The sequence below is a fragment of the Bufo bufo genome, chromosome 1, assembly GCF_905171765.1.
Source record: "Bufo bufo chromosome 1, aBufBuf1.1, whole genome shotgun sequence".
In the NCBI taxonomy this organism is placed as follows: domain Eukaryota; kingdom Metazoa; phylum Chordata; class Amphibia; order Anura; family Bufonidae; genus Bufo; species Bufo bufo.
Genome location: NC_053389.1, coordinates 395,034,181 through 395,053,658, shown reverse-complemented (window position 1 = coordinate 395,053,658; position 19,478 = coordinate 395,034,181). Strand labels below are relative to the sequence as shown.

Here is a 19,478-nt window from a genome sequence, read left to right as displayed (position 1 = left end):
AGTATCCCAAAAGGATATAGCCATCTGTACTTGATTCTATTTTCCCTCAGCGCTCTAGTGAAGGTCGACAGTTGTCTGCGTTTATCAAGTGTATATTTAGAGACGTCCTGAAAAACAGTGATTTCTCCACCTTCGTAGTTAATACTTTTAGCTAGGCGGGCCTTCCTGAGAATGTCCTCTTTAAGACGGAAACTCAGAATGTAACATAAAACATCCCTTGGAGAGTCTTTAGGGGCATTCCTTGGTTTAAATACTCTATGCGCCCGTTCGATTCCTAGGTCTTCTTCCCCTTCTTTGCCTAGTAGTTCAAGAAAGATCTGTTGGAGAACCGCGTGGATATCTTTGTCCTCCACTTGTTCAGTTAAACCTCTGACACGTATGTTGTTTCTTCTTGATCTGTTTTCTAGATCATCAACATGTAATTTGAGCTCATATAATTCTTTTTGTTGTCTATGTGCCGTGTCTTCCAGTTGAATCGCATGTTGAGCAATTTTTTCATTTGCGTCTTCAAGAGTGGAAACTCTGGTGTATATTTGTTTTACATCGGCTTTTATTTCTGCCAAATCTGTTTTAAGGGTATTGGTAAATTCTTTGAACAAGTCCCTCATATGATCAGTAGTCGGCAGAGTCTTAATGTATTTCCTTAAATCTTCTTTGTCGCTCTGCTCCTGTTCTGGGGTTTCTTCTTCAGATTCTGACCCTGAGCCTGGGTCATGAGATGCAAAAAATTTACTTTTGTTTTTCATTTTGGCGCCACTAGGTTCGTCGTTTGCAGGTGTATTGTGCAAATTTTTAAAATGGTCTGAGGTTTTTTTGGGCGTTTTAGCGATCTTATCTTCTGTGTTATGACCTCTGGATTTGCCCATATTTATCTCAAAAGAACTGTAGTCTAAAATCGCTTAAGAAGGAATTAACAGATGGGGGTAGTAGTCCTGCTTTAGTACATATATATATGAAAAAAAGAAGAGGAGACTGATGTGATTTCAAAACGGTATCTTGTCATCTCATTCTCTGAATGAATTGCGGATATAGCTGGGTCAGGAAACCGGAGCAGTACTCATTGCATATTATATTAGCTCCATATGGCTCTCAGATGTAGTCCAGCCATTTGATAGTTTTTATAATTGCAGTTGGAATTGTGATCAGGGGATCAGGATGCTGATTCAGCTATTTATATGTAGCTTAATGAAGGCAGCACTTGAAGGGATCGCAATCTGTAATCAGCCTAAGGTAGTGCAGTCCACTTTATATATACAATCAGTGTCTGGGCTATGTTCGGTGTTCTAATACTAATGCCTGCGATTATGAGCACTTTATTAAATCACTTTATTAAATCTGGAAGTACTTTCCAAGTACAAAGGCCCTTTCCCTCCGGTCACCGGAGCAATTATCAGCCCCACACTGGTGACTTTGCGCTCGGAGCTGTCCTTGCAGCTCCTTCTTGATGCCGGGATCCGGGTGCGGCAGGATCTGTGTGACTTGCACACAACTAAAGAGCTCCTATGCCCGCTGTAGCTCCGGCCGGAACTACTTTCACCGGCACAGGTAACGGCCCAGCTCCGGTGGTAGAGAGCACTCACCTCAGTGTCAGTGTTAGCCTAGGTTTCGGCTGTTTTCCTCCGGTCCTCCTCAGCAGGCAGAGTCTTGAATAAACGGGACTCTTTTTTCTTTGTCGGCTTCTGGTCTCCGCCGAAAGCGCTGGCTCCGGTGCCTGCAGGCGAACAGGTCCTCCGTCTGTAGTAGACAAAAGCGTCCTTTTGATCAGTCAAAAAAAATCTTTTTTTTGTGTCTCTGTTCCCCAGTTGAGTTGAAAGCACCAGGGGATATAAGCCTGCAGAGCCCTGCAGACTCAAAATAGAGGGACTCTTTTTCCTAAATCGGCTTCAGCTCCCAGCCGGGAGCGCTTATGCGGGAAACAGCTTCAGCCTAGGCCGCAGGGTGCTCGGTGCTGGATTCTCTCTTTTTATCCGTCTTGCTTGTAAAATCGGCAAAATAAGGGTGCCTGATGGCAGCCCCAGTCCTTTCTGCACAAATTTCTGCAAGTTTTTATATTAAAAGCTGTTGATTTTGAGTAAAATCCTCACATAAGGCAGGAGCTCCTTCAAAGCACGTCTGTGTGGCTCAGCTGCTAGCTCCGCCCCATTTTATTGATAAGCCTTCTATGTGGGACAGTATCAAAGCCTTACTAAAGTCTAGATAAGCGATGTCTACTGCACCTCCGCCATCTATTATCTTGGTCACTCAATCAAAAAAATCAATAAGATTAATTTGACATGATCTCCCTGAAGTAAACCTATGCTGTTTTTCATTTTTCAATCCATGGGATTTTAGATGTTCCACAATCCTCTCCTTAAAGAGGACCTTTCACCAGAATAAAACATCTAAACTAAGTATACAGACGTGTAGAGCGGCGCCCAGGGATCCCCCTGCACTTACTGTTATACCTCCGTTCTCCCGGTATAGCCTCCGGTATCTTCATAGTTAGGCTCCACCCAGGGGAACCTGCCGGCGTCTCTTTCTCCTATTTTCCATTTTAATAACTTTTTTCCAGTTACAAAGCAAGGGTTAATAGCCAAACAAAGCTCAATATTTATGGCCCTGATTCTGTAGTTTACAGAAACACCCCATATGTGGTCGTAAACTGCTGTATGGGCACACGGCAGGGCACAGAAGGAAAGGAATGCCATACGGTGTTTGGAAGGCAGATTTTGCTGGACTGGTTTTTTGACACCATGTCCATTTGAAGCCCCCCTGTTGCACCCCTAGAGTAGAAACTCCAAAAAAGAGACCCCATTTTAGAAACTACGGGATAGGGTGGCAGTTTTGTTGGTACTATTTTAGGGTACATATGATTTTTGGTTGCTCTATATTAAACTTTTTGTGAGGCAAGGTAACAAGAAATAGCTGTTTTGGCACCGTTTTTATTTTTTGTTATTTCGAAAATTCATCTGACAGGTTAGATCATGTGGTATTTTTATAGGGCAGGTTGTCACGGACGCGACAATACCAAATATGACTACTTTTTTTGGATGTTTGTTTCTTTTTTCCATAGCAAAGAATTTAGAAAATATAATGATTCTTTAGTGTCTCCACATTCTGAAAGCCATAGTTTTATTTATTTTTTGGGCGACTGTCTTGTGTAGGGGCTAATTTTTTTCGGGATGAGACGATGGTTTCATTGGCACTATTTTGGGGTGCGTATGACTTTTTGATCGCTTGCTATTACACTTTTTGTGATGTAAGGTGACAAAAAATGTCTTTTTTTACACCGTTTTTATTTTTATTTTTTTACGGTATTCACCTGAGGGGTTAGATCATGTGATATTTTTATAGAGCAGGTTATTATGGACGCGGCGATACCTAATATGTATACTTTTTTTTTATTTATGTAAGTTTTACACAATAATATCATTTTTGAAACAAAAATAAAAATCATGTTTTAGTGTCTCCATATTCTGAGAGCCATAGTTTTTTCAGTTTTTGGGCGATTATCTTAGGTAGGGTCTCATTTTTTGTGGGATGAGATGACGGTTTGATTGGAACTATTTTGGGGTGCATATGACTTTTTGATCGCTTGCTATTACACTTTTTGTGATGTAAGGTGACAAAAAATAGCTTTTTACACCGTTTTTATTTTTATTTTTTTACGATGTTAACCTGAGGGGTTAGGTCATGTGATATTTTTATAGAGCATGCTAATTCGGATGCGGCGATACCTAATATGTTTACTTTTTGAAATTTACTTAAGTTTTATACAATAACAGCTTTTTTAAAACAAAAAAAATGATGTTTTAGTGTCTCCATTTTCTGAGCCATAGTTTTTTTATTTTTTGGGCGATTGTCTTAGGTAGGGGCTAATTTTTTGCGGGAGGTGACTGTTAGATTGGTACTATTTTGGTGGGCATACGCCTTTTTGATCGCTTGCTGTTGTACTTTTAGTGATGTAAGGTGACAAAAAAATGGTCTATTTAGCACAGTTTTTATTTTTTACAGTGTTCATCTGAGGGGTTAGGTCATGTGATAGGTGATACGGTCAATACGGACGCGGCGATAACTAATATGTCTACTTTTTTTTGCATTTGCTGTATTGGAACTACACAGGACATACCTGTACGCCCTGTGTCCTTAAAGGGACACTGACAGGCCCTATAAACATATTTAGTTATTCCTATGCAGTCATAGATCTATTAAAGTGTATTCCAATGATATAAGAGTACCCCCTGTCCGCATTGTAAACCATGTAAAAACAACTTTATATTGATCTGTCAATCACATTTCTTTATGCCCAAGGGGCGTTTTTTCACATTTCTTTATGACCAAGGGGCGTTTTTTCTCCTACCTTCGTGCCCAGCCGCGCCTCAACTGTCGCTTCCTAGCGCCGCCCAGCTCATTATTATTCACTGCGCTGGGCGGCTCTTACATTCCTTACAGTTGCCGCGCATGCCCGATAGATACTTATGGGCATCGGCCTCAATCGGACCATCTGCGCATGCGCCGGCACCCTCTCAATCCTGTAATTCAATCCAGCGCCGGAGAAAAGAGCGCTGGATTCAATTACAGGCTTGGGAGGGTGCCAGGGTGCCGGCGCATGCACAGATGGTCCGATTGAGGCCGATGCCCATAAGTATCTATCGGGCATGCGCGGCAACTGACAAGATCGGGGAATGTAAGAGCCGCCCAGCGCAGTGAATAATAATGAGCTGGGCAGCGCTAGGAAGCGACAGTTGAGGCGTGGCTGGGCATGAAGGTAGGAGAAAAAACGCCCCTTGGGCATAAAGAAATGTGAAAAAACGCCCCTTGGGCATAAAGAAATGTGATTGACAGATCAATATAAAGTTGTTTTTACATGGTTTACAATGCGGACAGGGGGTACTCTTATATCATTGGAATACACTTTAATAGATCTATGACTGCATAGGAATAACTAAATATGTTTATAGGGCCTGTCAGTGTCCCTTTAAGTACCGGAACATCAGGGCGTACAGGTACGCCCTTTGTCCCCAACAGGTTAAAGAGCACCTGTCAGCAGATTTGTACCCACTGGCTGACTGTTGCATGTACACTTGGCAGCTGAAGGCATTTGTGTTGGTCCTATGTTTCATATGTGCCTGCATTGCTTAGAAGTTTTAATATATGCAAATGAGCCTCTAGGAGCAACAGGGGCATTGCCATTATTACACTTAGGCCTCTTTTACACGAGCGTGACGGATTAGGTTGGGATACGTTCAGGGTACGTTCAGGAAAACTCGCACCACTTTGCAAGCAAGTTCAGTCAGTTTGGTCTGCGATTGCGTTCAGTTTTTTCCGCGCGGGTGCAATAAGTTTTAATGCGCTTTTCACGCGCGTGATGAAAAACTGAAGGTTTACAAACATCTCTTAGCAACCATCAGTGAAAAACTTGCTTGCGGATCCAATGCATTTTCCATGCAGCCCCTTTCACTTCTATGGTGCCAGGGCTGCGTTAAAAACGCAGAACAAACATGCTGCGTTTTTCACGCTCATGTACACAGACTCATTGAAATGAATGGGTCAGGATTCAGTGCAGGTGCTATGCGTTCACGTTATGCATCGCACCCGCGTGAAAAACTCAGTCATGTGAAAAGGGCCTTAGAGGCTCTCCTCTCTCTGCAATTGCCACGCCCTCTCCACTTTGATTGAAAGGCCAGTTAGAAAAACTTCATCACACCTGACCCAGTCAATTAAAGTGTTACAGCAACGCCCCCATTGCTCACAGATGCTCATTTGCACACATTAAAACTTAATTTTTCTCAGCAATGTGGGCACATATGAACATGGGACTAACACAGATTTCTTCAGCTGCCAAGCACACATGTAACAGTCAACCACATTTCAAAATTTGCGAACAGATGCCCTTTAAAATATAAGCATGTATGTATTAATATTAAAATTCAGGAGGAATAACAGAGGAGCAGCACAGTACAGAGCTGTAAGAAAAGACTCTCTAGAATTCACTTACTTAGACATGCAGGGCCGGCGCCACCTGTAAGGCGACCTAGGCAGCAATTTAGCAGGGGGCGCTCATCTCCAGTCATCTGTATCGCCGTCCTCAGGACAGCGATACAGATGGCTGTGCAGCAGGGCAGGGGAGGGAGAGGTGTGTCCCTTCCCCTTCCTCTGATAGGCTGCAGGCACTAGGCCGGCAGCCTATCAGAGGCCGGCGCAGGCGGCGCGATGACGTCATCACGCCGCCTGAGCCGTACAGCGCGGGACACAGGCCGGAAGAGGCCTGCATCGCATCGCTGACATGGAGGTAAGTATAAGTCTTTTTTTTTTGTCAATACTGGTGGCTACTGGGCTGGTACATGATGGGGGGCTCTGGCTACTGGCACATGATCGGGGGGCCTATGGATACTGGCACATGATAGGGGGCCTATGGCTACTGGCACATGTTGATGGGGGGCTCTGGCTACTGGCACATGATATAGGGGGGGCTCTGGCTACTGGCACATGATATGGGGGCTCTTGTTACTGACACATGATGGTGGGGGGGCTCTTGTTACTGACACATGATGGTGGGGGGGCTCTTATTACATATGGGCGACGGGGAATTTCGGACCACAATCCAATTAATATTAAAATCAGAACACAAACAATTAAAAAAAGAAAGATGAACATAAATATAGGATGGATAAATATGATGGATATACACAGCAAGATTTTGGGAAAGATAATAGAGTTCTTTGAGATGAATGATGGATCATTGACGGTTAATACGATATGGGAGACGGCCAAGGCCTTTGTTAGAGGGATTATTACAAAATATACAGCAATATATAAGAAAGGAGCAAGAGAGAAAATAATAAAATGGGAAAATGAGACAGAAAAAAGTGAACAAAAGTACTTTGGAAATCCCACAGAGCAAAATTATACCGCTTGGATAGACAAGGCCTCTGAACTAAAGGATGAACTGTTAATAATGGCAGAACAGCAAAAAGAAAATTATGTAAGAGATAATTATATATACGCACTTATACCCGGGAAAAAATTAGCAGCCTTGGCAGCGACCCAAACAAACAAGAATAAGTATATCCACTGTTTAGCGGATGAATTGGGACACAAAAAAACAAAACAAACTACTAAAATAGAATTACTCCAAAAATACTTTGCCGATATATACAGTAGTAAGATAAATAAAAATTCTGAGCAAATACAAAACTTTCTGGATGAAATCACCATCTCGAAGTTAACAATAGATCAATGTAACTCCTTGGAAGACCCCTTAACCCCTCTAGAAGTGAAGGATATGTTAAACGGGACAGCAAAGAACAAGGCCCCAGGAATGGACGGAATCCCGTTTGAGGTGCCCAATATAAAGAAATACTAATTCCGAAACTGCTTAGGATGTGGGAGACCTCGAAACAGATAGGGAAGCTGCCAGACTCCATGCGAGAGGCCCTAATTACACTTATTCTGAAGCCGGGCAAGGATCCAGCCTTAATGGAATCTTACCGTCCTATATCATTGATTACCACTAACAACAAAATACTAGCTAAAATCCTGGCAACTAGACTTACAGTAGGAGTGTGATTTCGGTGCTTGTTCATGAGGATCAATCGGGGTTCATGTCAGGGAAAACTACTACAGAGAATATTATGAGATATTTTGTGAATACCCAGTTTGAACCTACAAATTGTGGAGAATGGCTGATTGCAACTATAGACGCCTCAAAAGCTTTTGATACGATAGAATGGCCCTTTTTGTTTAACACAATGAAGAAGATTGGATTCGGGGACCAATTTGTTACATGGGTAAAGCTATTGTACTGTATACTGAAATTTCCGCAGGGGTGATAGTAAATGGAGAACATTCGGGTAGCATACCAATTGGCAGGGGGGTTAGGCAGGGATGTCCCCTTTCTCCTCTGCTATTTGCTATAGCTATTGAGCCACTTGCAGACATGATCAGGCAAGACCCGCGAATTGTGGGGTTTAGATACGGTACATATGAGGAAAAGATTTCTCTATACGCGGATGATATCATGCTATTTGTGGGTTCACACGGATCACTTACTAGGATCTTTCAAGTATTTGAACAATACGGTAAATATGCCGGACTTAGTATAAACCGGTCTAAGTCAGCTTGTATCCTGATTGATCCTCTGAACGATTTTAGTCCGGGAATGCTGGAAATCAAGAAGATTAATGAACCTGTCAAATATTTGGGAATTCAGATTACCCCAGACCCCAACGACTATGTTCGACTGAATGTGATTCCGAAAATTCAGTAAATGCAGGAAAAAAATAGAGGTGTGGAAAAGACTGTACCTGTCTATGGCAGGACGTATCTCTTTGGTAAAGATGTGCCTACTACATGCCCTGAATTATATTTTGTGGAATACACCAGTGATAATCCCTAAAAAATATTTTAAAAAAATAGCCAGTTTACTAACCGACTTAATATGGCGAGGGAAAAAGCCGAGGATAAAGGCGCAGATACTGTGTACCCATGAGAAGGAAGGTGGACTGTCTGTACCAGATTTGGAACTCTTTTATTTCAGGGACTATAAAAAATATGATAACGTGGAATAACACGCAAAGTTATAAGAAAATAATAGCAGGGATAAATAAAAGACTCAAATATACACCTTTAATTGTGTTGATGGCTAAAAACTGGAAGACGGCAAAAGAATTATGGTCCCAAACTGGATTTCATGCTGACACCATACTTTGGGACAACATTAGCCTCACATAATTAAAGGCAATTGAACAGAGGATCTGGTGGAAACATGGAATATACACATTAGGCCAGGTATGGGAAGAGGGGGATATTATTTCCTATGAAGAGTTAAAAAAGAAACACCAATGGGAAAATACAGAGCTGAGTTTTTACTTCCAATTAAAACATGCACTGTATAAGATGATAAGGAAAGGTACACAAATAACTATTTTACCACAGCCTCTGGATAATATAACTAAGCTAACATCTGGTAAGAAACTGGTCTCAAGAATATACCAATGTTTGTCACACTGAAAAAATAACAGAGCAGTTGAAAATTTGATGCATAAATGGCAGGGAGCCTTGAATCCCGTACGGGAAGAATTTTGGGAGTCGGCGATACAGGCGAAGAATAGGGTCTCAAGGAATTTTTCTTACAGAATAACTCAATTTAATATATTGTATCGTCTCTATTACTCTCCTAAGAAGTTAATAAAGTGCTATAAGACCAAAGTGTTTAGCTGTCAGAAATGTGGAGGGATAGGAGTGGACGATATACATATATTATGGACATGTGTAAAAATTCAAGATTATTGGGTAAAGATTATTGACAAAATAGAGGAATATCACCAGTTTATAGTGCCTAGACATTTTGAGGAATGTATTTTAGGGGTGATGGACGGAGTGCAGGCCCCACAACATAGAGAGGTAGCAACTCAACTATTGTTTCAAGCTAGGAAATGTATAGTTGGACATTGGGGGGGAATGCTGTTCCCACAGTTAAAGAATGGGAGAACTTCACTAGGTTGTCGCTTGTCAGAGAACAATTCCATTTGGTCGGGTTTAAGAAAAAACTCAGATTTGGCAGGTTATGGCAGAAATGGCTAAATGAAAACTGAGCCTAGTGGGGCGCGGCTGGGTCCTTACTGTTTGTTTTCTTTTTTCTCAGCAACTAATAGGTTGGGGGATGGGGAAGACATGTAATGTATGAATAAGATGATTGCTGAATATTTATGTAAAACTTAAAAAAAAAAAAAAGAAAAAAAGATGACCCGGATCGGATCTCTCAGGCCAAGACCAATTTACGTGGTTTACTGCAGGGAGAGCACTCCGTGGAGACCTATTGCTCTGAATTTAGGAGATGGTCTACGGATACGGAGTGGAATGATCCTGCTCTGCGTAGCCAATTCTGATAGGGTCTATCTGAGAGGCTGAAGGACGCGTTGGCCTTTCATGAGAGTCCTGAGTCATTGGAAACAGCTTTATCTCTTGCCATACGTAATTCCTAGGTTACTTACTCTCATCTTCAGGCTTTCGTATGATCCCGAGAAGGTCCGTGCTGTGTTGGACTGGGATTTACCCGAAAATCTGAAAGCGCTTATGCGGTTTTTGGGGTTCACCAACTACTACCGTAAATTAATCTCGAATTATTCAACTGTGGTTAAACCTTTAACTGACATGACTAGAAAGGGTTCTGATATCTCTGTCTGGTCTGATGCGCATTACAAGCCTTTTCAGCGGTAAAGGAATGTTTTGATTCGGCCCCTATATTAGTGCAACCGGGCATGTTACAGCCATTCATTGTAGAAGTTGACGCATCCAAGGTGGGGGTAGGAGCAGTTTTGTCACAGGGTCCTTCACCCTGTGACAAATGGCGCCCATGTGCTTTCTTCTCTAAAAACTCTCGGCTGCTGAAAGAAATTATGATGTGGGTAATAGAGAGTTGCTGGCCATTAAGTTGGCTTTTGAGGAATTGCGTCATTGGTTGGAAGAAGCAATTCATCCTATCATGGTGATTACTGACCACAAAAATCTGGCTTACCTGGAGTCGGCTAAGCGACTGAACCCTAGGCAGGCAAGATGGTCGTTGTTTTTCACCAGATTTAACTTTATTGTCACCTACCACCCTGGAGTTGTCTGAAGGGGTAGTTATATCCGCCCTATATCCTGACCTTGAGGCAAAGGTGTTAAAGGCCCAGGAAGATGCACCAGACTCGTGCCCTCCGGGGAAGTTGTTTGTTCCTGCTGAATTACGTCACAAGGTATTCGAGGAACATCACTGTACAGTGCTTACTGGACACCCTGGGAGTAGATCCACTGTCGATCTCATCTCTGGTAGATTTTGGTGGCCAGGGTTGCGTAAATGTGTTGAGGACTATGTGTCAGCCTGTAGTACCTGTGCACGAGCTAAGGTGACACATACTCGGCCTTCCGGATCTCTTCTTCCGTTGCCCATCCCGTCCAGACCTTGGACTCATTTGTCCATGGATTTTATCACGGATTTCTTCTGGAAAAACTGTGATTCTGGTGGTTGTTGATCGTTTTAGTAAAATGGTGCATTTTATAGCATTACCTGCTCTACCTAATGCCAAAACTCTTGCACAGGTGTTTTTCAATAACATTGTGAAACTACATGGCATTCCCTCTGATGTGGTGTCGGATCGGGGGACTCAGTTTGTTTCCAGATTCTGGAAGGTGTTCTGTACTCAGCTGGGGGTACAGTTCTCCTTCTTTTCGGCTTTTCATCCACAGTCGAACGGACAGACTGAGCGCACTAATCAGAATCTGGAGACTTACTTGAGATGTTTTGTTTTGGAGAAACAGGAGGAGTGGTCTTCATTTTTGTCGTTAGCCGAATTTGCCATTAATAACCGTAGACAGGAGTGCACTGATAAGTCACTGTTTTTTGGGGCATATGGGTTCCGTCCACAGTTTGGCACATTTTCCGGTATTCCTGAGGAGGAAAGATTTTCCTCTTCTTTGTCTTCTAGATGACCCAATGGTGAGAGTGGGGGTAAATGCCCACCCAACAAAACCATGGGCCACCTGTACAAATGACTCGGTACCAGCTCCCAAGTATAACAAGCAAACAAACAGAAAACGGAGCCTACACAGTACCGTTGTAAAACATATATAATTTTGTAACATGAATAAAATGTATATAATAAGCCATTAAAAATGAAGGTGAGTGACAGAAAAAACGCCATCCTGGCGCTGCACACATGTCAAAGGAGGTGACGGGCGTATCTAAATGTAATGTAATTGCCGAATATTTAAATATACAATAAATAATGCATATAAAGGATATACAGGATGAGTCTCAATGACGTTGACCGCATGGCTAAGTTATTAAAACCATATACATATGCTAAAGTGCATAGACTAGAGTAAATTTACAGTGATCACCAGGTATAAGAGGTCACCTTGACCCAATACCAATAGGACTGAAAGGCAGAGACTCACTGACACGCATTTCGGCGTGCCTTCGTCCAGGGGTAACGCCATCACTGTGAATCACATATTTGTCGTCTATTTGGCGGAAAATTCTAAATAACCTCAAAAGATGAGCTACAGGTATAAACATGTGGCTGACAGGAGACGCATGAATGGTCCGGACCTGAGAGTGGGTGATTCTGTGTGGCTATCCACAAGAAACATTAAGCTTAAAGTACATTCTTGGAAGTTGGGCCCAAGATTTATTGGTCCATTCAAAATCACTGCCATTATTAACCCTGTAGCCTTCCGTCTTGAACTTTCTCAGGCTTTGAAAATTCATAATGTATTTCATAAGTCATTGTTGAAGAAATGTGTCGAACCTGTTGAGCGATCCTCCTTACCTCCCACTCCTGTCATGGTGGATGGTAATTTAGAATTTTAGATCAGCAGGATTATGGACTCCCGAGTTCTCCGTAGATCCCTCCAGTATCTCGTTCACTGGAGAGGTTACGGACCGGAGGAGAGGATGTGGGCTCCAGCGGCAGATGTGAATGCTAATTGTCTAGTGAAAGCCTTTCACAGAGCTCATCCTGATAAGGTAGGTCCTGGGTGACCGGAGGTCACCCGTAGAAAGGGGGTACTGTCACGGTCCCTCTTGTAACAAATGTCTAACAGCCTCTTTGGCTACTTGCTTCAGTTGTTGTTGCTCTTGACCACACCCCGTGTTTCAGGTGTGGCTTAGTGGTCATCACAACTCCCCCATAAAGTCATCACCCTTCTGGCTGTGCAGTTGATAGCTTAATTTGGGTTTTGGAAGAGCTGGTGTGTTGTCCTCTCTGGAGTCTGTGCTCGTCCATCTCTTCAGAAGTTAAGTGTCTTGCTCCTTTGTGTTTTGTTGTCCCTCCCCTTGTCTGTTGCTACTAGGCCTCAGAAAGAATGGTTCCTTCAACTAGGAAGGAGCGGGTCGCCTCATGCCCAGCCATTATCTGTAGGGCTCCTTAGGGTCTCATGTTCTGGTGTATGAGCATTCCTACCTTCCAGGTGTGCCCATACGGATAGGAGACAGGGAAAGGAGTAGGGTTATTTATGAGGTGACCCTTCCCCTTTTCCCTAGCGTTGAGGTCTAGTGGCTTTTCCCTTCCCTCCTGTTGTCGGTGTGGTGTTCCCTCCCATACCTCACCCGTGACAGGTATGGTATAAAAAGAATATCTTTTTCTCTTATCTGAGCCGCCATCTCTGCTATTATTTTCGTGAATACCCTTGGAGCTATGGAAAGGCGTAACGAGAGGGCCTGGAACTAAAAATGTTGTAGCTGCCCCTCTATTTTTACTCCGACTCTCAAGATCTTTTGATGTCCCTGGAAGACTGGAACATAATAGTATGCATCCCTGAGATCGAGTACTGCCATGAAACAGTAAGGAGGAAGAAGGTTTATTACTGATCTTGTAGTTTCCATTTAGAATTTTTTTATTTGTAGGAAGCGTTTTAACTTTTTAAGTTTATTATCGGTCTGAAAGAACCATCTGTTTTTTTTTACTAGAAATAGGGGAGAGTAAAATCCCTCGTCTTCTTCTCCTTTTGGAACAGGAACTAAAACAGATTTTTTTGATTAATCTTAGTACGTCTGATTTTCCTTGAGCCGAAGTCAGATTTTTGTCACTAGGAATCTTACCAGAGGGACCATACGAAATTCTAGTTTTAGTCCAGTGAGAATAGTGTCTAGAATCCACGAGTTGCAAAAAATCTAAAACCAGGCAGGAAAAAAGAGTTTTAATCTGCCTCCTACCTGACCTCTGCCGTCATTGCTGATCTTGTTTCTTTTTGTCTACAAAGGGCTGGTTGAAAAAATAATTTCTTTGGGTTCTTAATCTATCCTCCCTTGATTTTTTTGTCTCCTTCTCTGTTGTTCCTAAAGGGACGAAAAGGACAGCTAAATCTATTCCTCACTGAAAAAGAACCCTGAAACCCTTGAAATTTTCTTTTTTTTTATCCGCAGCTTTGTCTAATAGGTCATCTAGAGCCGGAGCAAAAAGGTATTCCCATTCACATAGCTTGTTTTTTGTTGGGAAGTCACCAACCCAGTTTTTTAGCCAGAGCGCTCTACGGGCAGAATTTTATAAAGCGGCGGATCTAGCCGCCAATCTTACTGAATCAGCCGAAGCATCGGCTAAGAAATCTGCCGCTTTTCTCATAGTGGGCAAGGATGCTAGTATTTCTTCTCTGGGACATTTATTTTTTAATTGATTTTCTAGCTTAGAGAGCCAGACCATAAGTGAACGAGCCGTACATGTGGAAGTGATACTTGGTCTGAAGGAGGAGGTTAACGCTTCCCAGGCTCTTTTTAAAAAAGCCTCCCCTTTTTTATCCAAAGGGTCCCTAAGTACCCCCATATGATCAAAAGGAAGGGCCATTTTCCTAGAGACTTTAGATATAGCTACATCTATTCTAGGCGCTTTATCCCAAGTAGCACAGTCTTCTTCTTTAAAAGGATATTTTTGTTTAAAGTTTTTAGAAATATAAACTTTTCTCTTAGGTCTCTTCCACTCCCCCTATATTAAGGCTGATACATTTTTATGTACGGAAACGCCCTATGGTATCTGGATTCTAAACCACCAAACATGACATCGTGAATGGACTTTGGTTCTTTTATCTCTTCTATGCCCATTGTGGATCTTATGGCTTTTAAAAGTCTATCCGTATCTTCTATTGGAAAACATGGTTTGCCACTTATCTCACCTTCCGCAGAAGAAGATAGGGGTGAATTTTCAGAATGCCAATATAAGGTGGAGTGTATTTCATCTTTTTTAGAATCAGATGAAATAAGCTCCTGTGTGGCATCTAATAGCCTCAATTTTGGATCTCTTGTACCGACCACTCTTTTTGAAGATAGAGAGGAATTAACTGTCTTCAGATGTTGGTCAGATCAGAACTTATAAAATGACAGCGATTCCTCAGCCACTGTTCTATCAATGCAACTCTGACACATCCTCTTCTCCCACTCAGGCGGTAAAACAGATTTACGAAGACCAAACTCTTTATTTTGCTTTTTAGAAACCACCTTCCTAGGCTTTGACCCTCAGAGGTACCAGGGCTGGGGGAACTCCAGACTCTTCTGTGTGCTTCTCCTCCTCCATGCTTCCTACTGGACTGCCAAGCCAGAAACTGATTAGGACGCCGTCCCCCTGCTTACCGAGCGCCCTTCTCATAGGCGCTCTGCACGCCGTTCTGCGTGCTCCGCATGCTTTTCCCAGCCTATGTCCTTGCCGGAAGCTCCTCCTCCTCCCCCTGTGGCCAGGAAGTCCGTGCCTCCAGCGAATCAGCAATGCCGCCAGGCACACCACGCTCCAGCACCTAAGACGCTCCCTCTGCCCTCTCCCTCCCACCACACTTGCTGTCCTTCTGCCCGTCCCCAGCAACGCACCAAATGATGCTGCTTCTTACCCCCGGGGACTGCAGGTATACCCAAGTGAAAAAAGCAATGCTCCAGCCTAGCAACTGGGGTTAGCATAGGAGCACCACCAGGGGGAAGGATCTTGAAATAAAATTACACGCTTCCCCAGAGACAGGAAATCAAACTGAAGTGGGAGGAGAGTGTCTGCCTTTTTATTCAGCAGGTTTCCTGTCTATGGGGGTGGATCCTCTCTCATGATGCTGTCGTGGGTGAAGGGAAAAACTATACATACAGTCAGATCCATAAATATTGGGACATCGACACAATTCTAACATTTTTGGCTCTATACACCAACACAATGAATTTGAAATGAAACGAACAAGATGTGCTTTAACTGCAGACTGTCAGCTTTAATCGGAGGGTATTTACATCCAAATCAGGTGAACGGTGCAGGAATTACAACAGTTTGCATATGTGCCTCCCACTTGTTAAGGGACCAAAAGTAATGGGACATAATAATAATCATAAATCAAACTTTCACTTTTTAATACTTGGTTGCAAATCCTTTGAAGTCAATTCCAGCCTGAAGTCTGGAATGCATAGACATCACCAGACGCTGGGTTTCATCCCTGGTGATGCTCTGCCAGGCCTCCACTGCAACTGTCTTCAGTTCCTGCTTGTTCTTGGGGCATTTTCCCTTCAGATTTGTCTTCAGTAAGTGAAATGCATGCTCAATCGGATTCAGGTCAGGTTATTGACTTGGCCATTGCATAACATTCCACTTATTTCCCTTAAAAAACTCTTTGGTTGCTTTTGCAGTATGCTTTGGGTCATTGTCCATCTGCACTGTGAAGCGCCGTCCAATGAGTTCTGAAGCATTTGGCTGAATATGAGCAGATAATATTGCCCGAAACACTTCAGAATTCATCCTGCTGCTTTTGTCAGCGGTCACATCATCAATAAATACAAGAGAACCAGTTCCATTGGCAGCCATACATGCCCACGCCATGACACTACTACCACCACCATGCTTCACTGATGAGGTGGTATGCTTAGGATCATGAGCAGTTCCTTTCCTTCTCCATACTCTTCTCTTCCCATCACTCTGGTACAAGTTGATCTTGGTCTCATCTGTCCATAGGATGTTATTCCAGAACTGTGAAGGCTTTTTTAGATGTCGTTTGTCAAACTCTATTCTGGCCTTCCTGTTTTTGAGACTCACCAATGGTTTACATCTTGTGGTGAACCCTCTGTATTTACTCTGGTGAAGTCTTCTCTTGATTGTTGACTTTGACACACATACACCTACCTCCTTGAGAGTGTTCTTGATCTGGCCAACTGTTATGAAGGGTGTTTTCTTCACCAGGGAAAGAATTCTTCGGTCATCCACCACAGTTGTTTTCCGTGGTCTTCCGGGTCTTTTGGTGCTGCTGAGCTCACCTGTGCGTTTCTTCTTTTTAAGAATGTTCCAAACAGTTTTTTTGGCCAAGCCTAATGTTTTTGCTATCTCTCTGATGGGGTTGTTTTGTTTTTTCAGTCTAATGATGGCTTGCTTCACTGATAGTGACAGCTCTTTGGATCTCATCTTGAGAGTTGACAGCAACATATTCCAAATGAAATAGCACACTTGAAATGAACTCTGGACCTTTTATCTGCTCATTGTAATTGGGATAATGAGGGAATAACACACACCTGGCCATGGAACAGCTGAGAAGCCAATTGTCCCATTACTTTTGGTTCCTTAACAAGTGGGAGGCACATATGCAAACTGTTGTAATTCCTACACCGTTCACCTGATTTGGATGTAAATATGCTCACATTAAAGCTGACAGTCTGCAGTCAAAGCACATCTTGTTTGTTTCATTTCAAATCCATTGAGGTGGTGTATAGAGCTAAAAATAATAGAATTGTGTCGGTGTCCCAATATTTATGGACCTGACTGTATGTGGAATCACAGGATTCGTACTGATCTGGAGAATGAATATCAGTTTCACCACATAATAAACTCTGTAAAAAAAAAAGTAAACCTGTGGCAAAATTGTGTTTTTTTTCCAATTCCTCCACCTTTTGGAATTTTTTTTCCCACTTCCCACTACAGTCAATGCAATATTAAATGGTGGTGTTGGAAAGTACAACTTGTCCCACAAAAAATTAGCCCTCATACGGCTATGTGAACAGAAAGATAAAAAAAAAGTTATGGTTCTGGGATGCGTGAGACGAAAATGCAAAGTCAAAAAAACCTCCAGGGCAAAAGAAGTTAAGTCCTAAAAATTCCTGATGTTTATAAAAAGGGAAGTAAGTGACACTTTTAAACTGTGCCCTGTTGCTTTCAGTCATTTTCAGGGTATTACATAAGCACTGCACATGTAATGACATCAGTAAAGACTAGTTTTACAGCTCAGTTGCTTAGTAACAAGGGACAGGTGGATGAGTCATATAGAAATCATACAGCTCTGTTCTCTAAGATAAACAATACAACCCCAATAAAAGCAACAGTACAGTACACAAATACCAAAGGGCAAAGCCTGTGACACAGCATTTTCTCTCACTGAGCTTGCTGAGGAATATTAATGGACCTGGAATATGTCATGGGGTTTTCCAGTCTGATGTAACTAAAGATGAATCATTCAGTGAAGAACACCTCTGTGAAGCCCCATTTCTTATGTATCAATGGCGTTCTAGAAATGTCACTTTATAGAAAAATATGTATGTGGCACAAATGCCACAGAGTATAAGGGTACTTTCACACTAGCGTTAAAGTTTTCCGGTATTGAGTTCCGTCCTAGGGGCTCAATACCGGAAAAAATCTGATCAGTTTTGTCCCAGTGCATTCTGAATGGAAAGCAATCCGTTCAGTATGGATCAGGATGTCTTCAGTTCAGTCACTTTTACAGTATTTGGACGGAGAAAATACTGCAGCATGCAGGCGCAGTGCCCACAGTCCATCCCCTCCTCCTCCCTGCTGTCAGTCTATTGGTGGCAGCGGCAGCAGTGGCACAGGGGGGAGGGACTGCCTCCTTCTCCCCTCCCCTGTGCTGCTGAGGAGAACATGGCGCACTGCTGTTTACATATAGAGGCTAAAAACTCAAACAGGCCTCTCCGTCCAGATAGTTTGTTACAGTGTATCAGTTGAGTCATGTTACCTAATAGAAATCAAAGCTCTTGAAAAAGGTTGAGGAACTGAAATGCAAAGTTCCTTAGATTCAGTATCATTTACATGAAATCAGCCCCCATTTAAACAGCAGTCGGCAGCTACTTACAGTTCTTTACTGTTGCCTTGTAGATATCTGATTTTGCTTTAGCCTCTCACACTTGAATTGTAGGTGTGTGTGGATAGGGAGTAGACGTGAACCGTACTTGTAAGAAGACACTTACATTAGGAAGCCGGTAGGAGCAATCCACAGAATGAAGAATACAGAGCAATACACGCCCAGCCCTAGAAAAGCACGTGACCAAGTCCTGTCTCAGGTTTAAAGTGACAGTAATACATACTACTATACAGTATATTGCAGATCAACATGTCTGGAGACATCACTGCAACTTTACTTATTAAATCAGGCATTTCAGGAAAAAAACAACATGCAGTGTATACAGACGACAGGGAGGTACAATATGACCTCTCATACAGGAGGACTTAAGGACCTAGACTTTCACTTGTCATTTTGTATGCATATTTTCTCTTTTTTTCTTAGTTTTTTCTTCTTCTTTTTTTTATCCACCCTCGGTTTCAGTTATAACACACTCCTCAGTTTGCAATCAAGGAGCAAGAGGGGGAGGAAACGACTAGGGTAGAAAAAAACAAAAGCAGAAAGAAAAAAATAGTCTTAATGTGAACAATTCCCAAATGTCTTTCCACACCAAGCGAAAAAATCAGCAACAGTTCATCCAGTTCAGCCCCAACACAAGTTCAATAGCAGATCAATAGCAGGATCAGAAGTATCACAAACCGAGCGGACTGTAGGAAAATAGGGACATGAATATACCTCATAGCTGGCAACAGAGTCAGGAAGGCAAGCATGAGGATCGTATGAAGGATAGCTTAATCCTGGAGGCAGTGGGGAGTAGGGAGAGCAAGGAGGCACAGGGAGGCAAAAGGCACACAGTGCCAAACAACAACAACCCTTCAGGTCTTGCAGAGCAGAAGGGCCAGCAGAAATCCGCTGCTTCATCGGTCCAAGGAACACCGGTCTAGAAG

The 19,478-nt window shown here is 42.6% G+C and overlaps 1 protein-coding gene across 1 annotated transcript in view; it reads right to left on the bottom strand.

The window, feature by feature from the left end:
• LOC120977793 (E3 ubiquitin-protein ligase RNF14-like) overlaps nucleotides 1–18,659 on the bottom strand; it is an 82,310-nt gene extending 63,651 nt beyond the window's left edge. Inside the window, exon 1 of the mRNA XM_040405913.1 lies at nucleotides 18,544–18,659. The gene's annotated coding sequence lies outside the window, so the exon portion shown is untranslated. The remainder of the gene's footprint in view (nucleotides 1–18,543) is intronic.
• Between the last annotated feature and the right edge of the window lie 819 nt (nucleotides 18,660–19,478).